This window comes from Sorex araneus, chromosome 3 (genome assembly GCF_027595985.1).
Source record: "Sorex araneus isolate mSorAra2 chromosome 3, mSorAra2.pri, whole genome shotgun sequence".
NCBI lineage: Eukaryota > Metazoa > Chordata > Mammalia > Eulipotyphla > Soricidae > Sorex > Sorex araneus.
Window position 1 is genome coordinate 188,617,948 of NC_073304.1, and position 12,114 is coordinate 188,630,061.

The following is a 12,114-nucleotide window of genomic DNA, read 5'->3' on the forward strand; positions in this document are numbered from 1 at the left end:
GGGAGGCTGTCAAGTCACTCTGCACATGGACAGGGAGAGAATGAGGTACTGGTGACAGACTTAATACAACAGCAAAGAATCTCAGAGTGGTTTTAAAAAGTGAGTTTATACAACACCCAAAAGGAAAGAAAGGACAAAAGGGAATGCCCTGCCACAGAGCCAGGGTGGGGTGGGGGGGAGAAGTGGGGGTGGTGGGAGGGATACTGGGATCATTGGCGATGGAGAATGGGCACTGGTGGAGGGATGGGTACTCGATCACTCTATGACTGAAACTCAAGCATGAAAGTTTGTAAATCTGTAACTGTACCCCATGGTGATTCACTAATAACAAATTTTTTTAAATAAAAAATGTGAGTTTATTCTTTCACAAAGGCAAATAGAAATCTAGAAAGGAGAAATGATCCCTGCCCTCCAAGCTCATCCAGGATCCTGGCTAGCTACTTGCTACTGTCTGAGTTCATCACAGCATCCAAGGTATCTGCTTCTACTGTTGCCCTTTTCCAACAAGCAAAAAGGTAGCAAAAGGGAATCCAGGTCAAGTGACTGTCTTTAAGAAGATGACTCAGAATCCACATGCAGTAACTTTCACTAACTTCCCATTGCCCCATATTTTGTTACATGGGTCACCTAACTTTTCTAGATCTGAGGAAGGTTAGGAACCGTAGTTTCTAGCTAGTTGACTGTATTCATAAAGCGCTTGGAAGAAAGAGAAAATGAATAGTAGAGGACATAGTACTATGAGGACTATGACTCTTATAGATAGGGAAAGTATGGAAGGCCCACAAAATCGTCAAGGAAAGCAAATAACTAGTCAAGAACACAACTGATTTGCACCCATGGCCTTACCGGTAGGCACACCTGCAAACAGAGATTGGCCCAGCGAAACAAGAGGTAAAACCAAGCACATATCCTGGATGACTTATAAGAGATGTGTGCTGATCCAAGAGAGACTTGATGGCAGTGTTATCTATAGAATAATAATCAACTTAAAGAGAGGCAACTAGATTCAACATCAGTATGGCCTTACCAGTCCTGGAGGAAAGTTTTGGTGAAATAATCTTAGGCTTACAGAGCAGGAGAAAAATGAACAGGCTGAAATTCTGGAGGGTCACAAATCAATGACAGTACTTACATAGAACATGATGAATATTTTCTGTTTCATCAATCTGGAATCTGTTCACTGCCCTTTGCCCCAAATAAGGCAGATTTCCTTTCCTTGACCTCAACCAAAGTGTGTAAGCTTATACCTGGGCTAAGTACTATCCCCTCTAATCACCACCACCACATTCTGCCTGGCCTAGTACCTGATGTCCCAAACAAGTTTACCCTTGGTTCAGACTAAGTCCAAGACATGACCCAGGGCTTCCAGTATGAACCCAGGAGAAATATGCCTGGTTGGTGTGGCATAGGTCACACCCCTTCCCAAGCCCATAGTAGGGATCAGAAACCTCCACAGGATGGCAAGAAACTTCAAATCTGAGTTGACTTCTGGAAAGAAATTCTGCAGCCTCAGTGTCACATTCACTCAGATAAAATTCCCCAAGGAAAACCTTCAGGTGTGCAGAACCCACTATTCATCATTCACATACTACTCAACATACATTAACAACTCTTGTTTATCCAGATTAGTTCATTCATAATTATTTGTCAAAACCACTTTCCCACTTTCCCCCTTATTATTTCCGCTGAGAGTGAAAGATTATAAAAATTTATGTTGTTGCTGTCACATAATTCAACATCATCACAAAGAAAGAGAAATTAACCCCTGCTTATTAGGAAGAATATATTTTACTCTCTAGGAGGAGGCATTTTGTTAGATTAATTCCTTGGAATTGCCTGAAGACATCAGTCTTCTGACCTGCCATAGCAGAGTGGTATATGAACTGTTTTTGCATAGAGAACTTTAAACAAACATATTAGCTTCTACTTAAAATTCACTTACTCAGGATATGTCAGCTAACTTGATTCTGGCTAGAATCAAGACTCATATTTATGATGCCTGAAAAACTTGAATTCTTGATATATAAAGTTAATGTCTGTAAGCACTTTCAGTTCTAGATGACAGGTTTTGTGCTCAGAAACTTACAACAGGGCATCATTGCTGAGATTCCGGCAACTCTTTCCTAATTTCCCCTTTGTCTATGCTGGCCCATTTCACCTCATCTGTCTCCCTGAATAAGCTTCAATACCTTGATCCAGTCTTGTCCTCTCTCACCCACAGGATCTTTCTGCAGCTCTTTTACCTATCTGGAATCCTTCCACCCCTCTTTGCCTTCCCACCACTCTTCCAACTTAAGTTCTACTTCACTCAGAGCAAAAAAAAAAAAAGCCTACATTAGCTAAAGGGTAAAGTGATAGTCCTAACAGGGATTTTCTTGAAAAATGCATGGGTACTATTAATACTTATGACGAGTGGGGGGAATCATGACAAACCAACTGTTATATGTACCACTACCTTGAACAAACCAGGATATTGTCACCCTTTGTTTAAAGCCATAAAACTTGTCCCTCCCACTACCTCTGTGACCTCATCAGCATTTACTTTCCCTCTCATTTGCTCATCTCAGATCCTCTGGCCCACATGCTATTTTACAGCTATATAGGGTCCACCTTAAGTATTTGTGTTATCCCTTTCCACTAGTTTCTCCTAGAATACAGCCAAACAAATCCACTTGCCTCCTTCACATCACTTCCAAAATGTCACCTTTTCACAGAGGCTTATTCTTGTGAAGACTTCTTGCCCAAATTCATAGGTGATAGTGCTGAGTAACCAGCATTACAAACATCATCAAACACACTTCCCAGGTGCCTGAGACACTATCATTCTCATCAGTTTGACACATTGGTCCATTGAGATCTGTATCTTACTACAAATGGAATATTAGAAGGCAGCATTTAGACTTCAGAATAAATTCCAAGATCAAATGATTTAGCACAGAATTCTTGACCTATACTTGCAGAGTACCCTTATCTACTTTCTGTCCTTACAATGCTGGCTGATAAAAATCCCCAAATCACTATAAAAATCTGCTTCTACAGGTGACAATCTGAGTGCTCAGCCAGAGAACAAGAGAATATGGGTCCATGGAGAGTCCTACAACTCAGGAGAAGGTCTGAGGCCTCAATACCCTATAAACAACACCATTGGTAACAATCATAGTTATTCCCATTATTATCATCAGAAATCCAACCCAAGTCAACATAATTTATAAAATCAAGCTTGAGTAAGAGCTCATTTATGTAACTGGAAGTTCCAAACGTTGAATGGGCTATGGGGCATGGACAATCCAATGGATTCAATAGTGTCACAAGATACTATTTCACTCTGTGCCCACTGAGTTCTTGGTGTCAGATCTCTGTATCTCCCTCAGAGCTAGAAATTCCAGAGAAAGAAGATTGCTTCACTTGTCTTCTCTTTCTCTTTCTCTCTCTCATTCTGTCTCTTTGTTTCTCTGTTGTTCCTCCATTTCTTTCTCTCCCTCTCTGTCTCCCTCTCCATCCCCTGCCCTACTCTCTCTCTCTCTCTCTCTCTCTCTTCTCTCTCTCTCTCTCTCTTTCTCTGTCGGCCACACCTACTGGTCTTCAAGGGTTACTCCAGGCCTTCCACATGCACTCAGTCAATTGAACTGTCTCTTTACAACACAAGAAATAACTTCTTTTTAAAAATTTTAGCAAAAAATCCCAGAGAGGGTTCTCATTGTCCAACCTGGATCACAGGTTCATGTCTAAACCAATCAACAAAGTCCAAGATTTATAATACTTAACTGGACAGCCTGGGTCACCTGCTCAATTGGGAGAGTCACCAAAACATATTGTTGCCCAGAGCAATGTTGAGGACTCTAAGAATGTTATAGTTGTGGGCCTGAAGATAGTAAAGCAGTTAGTACCTAGCCTGGGTTCAATTCCCAGCACCACAAGATGGTCCCCTGATTATCAGTAAGTACATCCCTGGAGGTCCCAGCACTGCCGCAGTGATTACCAGAATTTTTAATTGAACCACCATCCCAGTTGGTCCAGAATCGTGCTAGTGGGACCCTCCTGAGTGTTGCATAACATTGGTTTGTCCTTACTCCTCCCATAGGGAGCTTAGGTTTATTAGTTATTCCCACAGCAGTGCTCCTGAGACACACCCAATTCCATCAGGCACTCCTAATGGAAGTAGTGCTTTTCTCTTTCCTTTATGTCCTTTGCATGGTTTACCAATGTATAGACACAGGAAGACAGTTGATGCTATGCTTTTGTAACTTAGGAGCAAATTGACTCCGAATACTATTTACTCCTGGGCATCCATAATATTTACAGGAATTAAGCCTCAGTTGCCTTTACTTCCTAACAACCCTCCCAAAAAAGAGGGTCTCAGCGAGGGACAAGGATGGACCAAGGGTAAGCTATAAGCTATCCTGGCACCGAAAAGGGAAGCACAGTCATGGAACAAAATTGGCCCTGACCCAAAAAGAAGTAACTGAATAGGACTCTGCTGGGATTAGGAAAGACTAACCTAGCCTGAGGACTGTAGTCTGGGATATGTAGCAAGATGTTCCCAGGAAGAGCCAACCTTTAAGCTTAATATATCTCTTACTGTGTTTATTCAAAATGACTAGAAATATTGTCTGCCTAGCTACTGGAAAAGAGGCCCAGGCCCGATCCAAGGAGGCTTGAAGATCTCAGCCCCGGGTCCCACACACCTGGGTTCCTCTGCCGGTTCTTTCATGCGTGAGGCTCGTAGAAACGTGTAGAGAGGGGCCTTGAGCATGGCTTTGGCTGGGTTCCAGAGGTCTCCAGCTGTTGGGGCTCCACTCAGGGCAGGGAGGGAAACTCAACCCACCCCCTCCGAGGGGCCCCGATGAAGACAGCCAGGCGCAGGGGCAAGAGACTCTGAGTCGCTCTATTCCAGGAGCTTGGTTTTATAGTCTCTGTATGTTGGCTGTTGATGGGACTACATGGCGCCTGAGGCAGTTTCTGGGTGTGACTGCCTAGCTACTGGAAAATGGGGGATCTGGGCTGCCTGTGTAATCCAATCAATGGCCAAGATCCAGAGACTATAAAACCAAGCTCCCGGAATAGAGCAACACAGAGTCTCTTGCCTCCCACACCTGGCTGTCTTCACCGAGGCCCCACGGCTTGGGGTGGGGAGGGAAACTCCCCGAGTTTTCGTCCCCACCCCAAGCAGATTCCCGGCAGCCAAAGACCTATGGAACCCAGCCACAGCCATGCTCAAGGCCCCTCTTCACATGCTCAAACGAGCCTCGTGCATGAAGGAACTGGCAGAGGAACCCAGGTGTGCAGGACCTAGGGCTGAGATATCCAAACCTGCTTGGATCGGGACTGGACCTCTTCCGCCCAGGCCCAGATCCCCCATTTTCCAGTAGCTAGGCGGTCACACCCAGAAACTGCCCCCAGTGCTGTGTAATCCCATCAACACCAACATCCAGAGACTATAAAACAAAGCTCCTGACATCTTATAGCCTAGTTCTCCCTCTCAGAGAACCTGAAAAGCTACCAAGAGTTTTTCTGCCCACATGGGAGAGCCTGGCAAGCTCCCTGTGGCAAATCATATGCCAAATACAGTAACAATGATGGGTCTCATTCTCCTGACCCTGAAAGAGCTTCTAATGCGGCACTATTGGGAAGGATGCATAAAGAGAGGCTGCTAAAATCTCAGGGCTAGGACAAATGGAGATGTTACTGGGCCTGCTCGAGCAAATCAAGGATCTACGGGATGATAGTGTTGGTAGTGATGATGACTAGAAATATTAGTAAAAAGTAAGTTTACTGGGGCTGGAGTGATAGCACAGCGAGTAGGGCGTTTTCCTTGCATGCAGCCGACCCGGGTTCAATTCCCAGCATCCCCTATGGTCCCCCGAGCACCACCAGGAGTAATTCCTGATTGCAAAGCCAGGAGTAACCCCTGAGCATCGCTGGGTGTGACCCAAAAAGCCAAAAAAAAAGTAAATTTGCTATGATTGTTTAAACGGGTTACTAGCTGAGGAAAGGAGAAACCAATACATCCTAGATGGGATCCCACCCTTGAGCGGATCTCCTAGCAATCTAGAGTGCTGAACTCCCAGATGAGATTTTGTCCCTGAGTTAATCTCCTAGAAGAACTTCCCCTGAAAGAGGGGCTTTTGTTGTTATGATAATGTTCAATCCCACCTATGGGTATCCCCACCCTTCATGATTTCTATATAACTATGCTGTAAGGAGGGAGAGGAAGGGGAGATAACTACACTGTAAGCAAGAAGTAGAGAGAAATAGCTACACTGTAAAAGGGGAAGAAACAACTATGCTGTACAATGAATCTGTAAGTATGAGGATGAGGATGAGAATGAAATAAACGTTCACTGATTACCAACCAGCTTGGGGCCCTGTTCCTCTGTTCCTTTGTCTGTCTGTTGCCATGGGTAGGCTGGGGGAACAGTTCTCGGCCACTGAACTCTCATGTCCTGCATGACCATGCTTACTGAAACTCACAACTGAGCACTACTTGAAAGTCCCCCTGCTACAACCACTGTCACTGAAGCACTGTTGTCCCATTGTTCATCGAGCGGGCACCAGTAACATCTCCATTGTGAGACTTGTTGTTACTGTGTTGGCATATCAAATATGCCACAGGTAGCTTGCCAGGCTCTGCCAGCAGGCCGGATACTCTCAGTTGCTTGCCAGGTTCTCAGAGAGGGACGGAAGAATCAAACCCAGGTTGGCAGTGTGCAAGGCAAACACCCTACCCGCTATGCTATCACCACAACCACTACCACCAAAAATGTACAAAAAGAAATGCTTGTTCAAAAGCTTGTGCAGTGTTTTACCATGGAAGATACCAACTTTACAGAGCTATAAGTAGGTAGCTAAGACTTGGCCTGGCCACTTTCCACATGACTATAGACAAAACATTTTCCTTTATTGTGCCCTAAATTCTTCAAATGTAACTAGAGGACCCTGAGTTCCACCAGACTCAGAGCATACTGTGAGGATGGAGTTAGATGGTGGAGAGACTGTTTTCATGAGAGAGAGAGATACAGTGTGTCTGACTAAAAACTGAATAGAACAGTGCTTTCCATCTTTCTAAACCTCATCTCCAACTTCCAGTTGAATCTTCTCTGGAATATGGATTTCTTCCCCACTTATCATCCAAATGGAAAAGCAACTTAATTTCCCACTTACTTGGTGTGTGGATGCTGCCTCCCGCCCACCACCTCCACCTCATAGCCAAGAGGCATCTTCTCTGAGTCCAAAAGACACAAAATTCATCACTCTGTACACAGAGTTCACACCACACACGCCGTGACCTGAACAACACATCCACAATTAGCTAATGCAGATCATTTTTAGCAGAAAATGAAGCATAAAATATGCAAAAATAATGAGCCCTTTACTGAAAAACCAGTAGCTGCTACAGGCTAACCAATTTGAATAGAAGTTGCAATTCCTAGGAAAGAAACGCATTAATAAGGACAATGTTGAAATCATTATGTATGGACCCTGGAACTCACTCGATAATTAATTCAGTCGATAAACATGGTATTAATCCTCCCATGGTGTGTAACTTAAATGAGGTTTTTATTGAAATATTGGGTCCAATTTCAGACTTTGTAACTAAAGCAAGTGGGGATATGGGCCACTGCAGGGAGGCCATTAGTAGAACTGAGATGAATGACAAGCCACAGAAGATAGAGCTTGCTTTGTGGTCCCAGAAGAGGCATCCATGTCCCTGGGGTTCTCACTCACCATGAGGCCAGCGCTGAACACAGCCTATGAGCTAAGAGTGCGGCGAGCTGCCAGTGCTCTCCTTAGAAGCCACAGGGCTAATGTTCCATCTTCCCAGTCCCAACTGTTGGCAAGTGGTGGCAATGCCACAAAACCTGCCAGATTTTATCCAGCCTTTTCCTTCTGGCCTCCATGGAACCTTCTTTAGAAGGTGCATGAGAAAATCCTAAAGGCATGAGACAGGTGTCAGATCCAGGTCCCCACCTAGGCTTAGCCACTTTTCTGGCAATCCCTCTTCCACTCTGTAGGTAACAAAATGGGTTTTTTTACTACCTTTCAGTGTTTTATGAAGAACAAATCTGTGTAACTGGTATTAAGTTATTCTGAACAACAACTCACTAAATGAGGCCGGTTGTTATGTAGGTTCCAAGACTGGGCCACTTGTTTCTCAGACCCAGGCTTCCTGTATAAGTAAACAGCTGCTCTCACACAACTCAGCTCCTCATGCACTTCACGGCCTCGAGCCTGGAACTTCCTCTGACACCGAAGGACCTGAACCCCACAAACCATTAAGCCTCAGAGACGCCATCCATTTCTGCTTTAAGACCCATCTTATAAAAAATTACCTGATACCGAGCACTGTTGAAGCTGGCTGAGTGGTTGATCTTGAGGCTTTTTGCTTTCGCTTTGTTTTTGTGTTTGTTTTTGATGTTTTGTTTTGGGCTTGGGGCCCATAGTTGGCTGTACTCAGAGGCTATTCCTGGCTCTGTGGTCAGGGATCAGTCCTGGAGGTGCTGAAGGATAGAATCATATGCATGGCAAGTAGTTTAATTATCTCTTTAACCTTTTCTCAAATTTTGTACATGTTGTCATTATTTTGCTTTTATAAAGACTTGTCCAAAATAGGTTTAATTGCATTCCTAAATTCCAAAGCTCAAACTAATATTATTGGTTCACAAATTGTCCTTTTTCTTGTCCTTCTGTTGTGGAGGTCACTAATATTCTGATTAAATCATCAGAATATTCTGAGCAAAGCCTAGAACTCTAATGGAACTGGCAGTAAGATGAAGAAAAGGGTACTCAAGAGACTCAAATACATTTTTATTGTGATATAATTGACATGCAACATTATATTTATTAATCATGATTTAATAATTTTATGTATTATGTATGATTACTACAACAGTCAGTCTGGTTAGCATACCTTACCACACACAACTAATAATATTTTTCTTAGTCATGAGACCCAAAACATACATTGTTTTTTGAAGAGCACTGAGAAACAGAAATAATAAAATCAGAACGTCTTGATTGAAAGAAATTATTATCTGTGACAACTGAACTGCAATGAGTTTCTAACGAATACTTTTTAAATAATTCCTTGTACCACTTTCTATGATAAGTAGTGGTACAGTTACGAATAGAATTCAAATTTCCTGCTTCTAAACTTTTCTAACTTTTCTGCTATGATTATTAGAGCTATAAGAATAACAAAAATAATGACTAGCATTGATGAAGATTTTTTCTAACACCCATGACCTCTTCTAAGCTTTTAATGTACCATCTCATTTAATTCTGTAAATAAGGAAATGCACAAATACAATAACTTTAAGGAAGGAAATATTTTGCACATCTTATCACTGTCATTGTCACTGTATCACTGTCATCCCGTTGCTCATCTATTTGCTCCAGTGGGTACCAGTAACGTCTCCATTTTGAGACTTGTTACTGTTTTTTGGCATATCAAATACACCACAGGAGCTTGCCAGGTTCTGCTGTGCGGACGAGATACTCTCGGTAGCTTGCAAGGCTCACCAAGAGGGGTGAAGGAATCGAAGCTCCTGTGTCATAGAATAACCCCTCCTTCATCCTGCAGGTGAGAAGCAGATCCTGGAGACATTTTTAAATGCCCGAGTTCCACTTTCTGCTGATATTAGGTCTAACTGGCCAGGAGTGTGACCTAGGCATTGAACATTTAAAAGATCCCTGGTCACTCAAATTGCAAAGCCACTGATCCGAGAATCACCTTCATCAGAATTGCAGGTGACACATTTAAAATACAGCCTACTTTGTTCCACCCCACATGCCTATGAAGTCTAGATTTCTAAGGGACATTACCCAGAAATCTTTGTTTTTAGTAAGTACTCCAATGATTCAGTATAGTTACAGTGATCTATGTAGATAGGGGGAAGAAGATTAATTCTGACAATGAAGCAGTTTGAACCTCCATTTATCACTCAAGTACCCAAGATATAGCACATTTCTTTACTTTCTTTAAATGTTTTTATTTTGTTTCATGTTGAGACTTCCCCCCAGGGTCTAAAAGTCCCTCTGCTTATTGAGCGACTCTTAATTGCTTTTGTCTTCCAGGTTAGGGAGATCCCAAATCCTTTCCCTCATAGACTCCAACCACACACCATAAAGACAGAGGAGAGTTAGTTATCTTTAGATAATCTTTGTTTTCAGTCCTATAAAAACCTAAATCAAAGAAACCAAGCGGCCTGACAGGCTTCTTGGAATTAGGATGAGAAAAAAAAAATCTTCATTTCTTACCTATTAGCTTGGCAGTTTTTCAGACTAACATTGTAGCAGAGTTTTAGCTACTACACTCCCAAAGAGGTGTGCTAATTATGCCCAAAGGGAACTTATTTTCCTTCTCCTTGGGGGCCTCCTTTGTCCCAAATTTAGAGATTAGCTATTTTCCTTACAACAAGGATCCCACTTTATTTTTGGTTCACCCGATGAGAATGAGGGTTTTCTGGTAGGTCCCCACCTGGCCCTGGTCCTTGCCTCTTACTCCAAAGGGATGTTCAGATTCATTCAATTCAGCAAATGCTCTCAGAGAAACCATGCAAAGGATAGAAAGGGAGACTGCTTTCACAAATGACTAAATTAACTATTAAAAATATTTCAGTAAAAAGAAATATGTGAAAATAGTTATATCTCACCGTGGGTTTACTGACTTCTTGTCTAAGGATTTACTGTTTGTTGCCAATTGAGCCTTCCGGGTTATTATATTTGTTTATTGAGTTTAGTTGGCTTTTATGCCACTTTCCCATGTAATCTGGTGTGCTCCTACTGGAATTTCAGTACTGATGAGTTGGCTGTATGTGATCCATAGATACTTGAGGATCTCTGATCTAGGCCAATGAGTTGAAAAGACCCCAAAGTTCTCAGCCTGGACATTGGGGTACCTGAAATTTTTTGCAGTTTGGTGTCTCTGCAGAAAGTATTAGTGAAGATGTTGGGATGAGCCATTGGCAATGGCTGCAGCAGTGGGTTGTGGGTGCAGCTGATGTGGCTTCTGAAGGGTGGGGACATAGCCCGCACCTCTCCCAAGGACACCCCAGAGTTCTGGGGTGGAGGAGTGGGGAGAGATATCCATGAATTTTAGCTGCTTGATTTGCATCTCCTCAGAGATTTAGTCATGAATGAAATGAACCTTGTGAATAAGTCAACATGGCAGCAGCTCTGGAGCTTAAATTTTAGATAGCAACTATCATTACAACCAGAGACCACTTTACTGTGTGTTTTTTTTTTTTGCATCCCATTGCATCTTGCCTCCTGAAATATTCTTTATTTTTCAAGTGAATTTTCCAGATGTATTATGGGAGGAGAACTTTCTAGGTTCTTGCCTCTATGAAAATTTACTTTTCGCTTTAGGGCATTCCAGGCAAGGTATGTAATTCTAGCTTTAGATTATACTCCCTTAGGACAAATAATACATGGTTCCCTGTACTCTTGTATTCAGTGTTACTCAAGTTTGTTGTTTTATAGATAATTGGTTTCTCTGATTCTTTCTGATCTTTTGATCTCCCTGAAATATTTTATGATATTTTTCTTTTTCTGTGATGTTGTGAAAATTTTCTATGATTGTCTGGGGCTTTGCACACATTGTATTCAACATGCTTAGCCTTCGGGCAGCCTTCAATGGTAATAATTATAATGGCAATGTATGAAATAGAGTTTTAATCACAAGTCTGGCCTCAAATTACTATCCACCATCCTATGCTAGACACAATTGTTATACCCATTTTACAGAAAAGAAAATTAAATTTCAGGGGGAAAAATTATGTCTTTGGTCCAGGGAGATTATTTAAAGTGTTACAACACATGCTTTGCATTTTGAATGCCTGGATTAGATCCTCATCAACACATGATCCCTCGATCACCACCAAGAGTGACCCTTAAGCATCATCAGGTTTGACAATCTTCCTCCAAGACTATCTTCTGTTTTAGAAATTATTAAAATTTTCTTAATTTTTTTTCTCTCTGTAAAACTCCTGTTCCTAAGTCACTGAATTAAGGGAACCCTGTTCTTTGTCCTTGGGCACTATGTTCTGGAAGATTTCTTTATCTTGGTTATTGAGCTCATTAATCTCCAGTATCATTGTATCCCTTCACTGACTG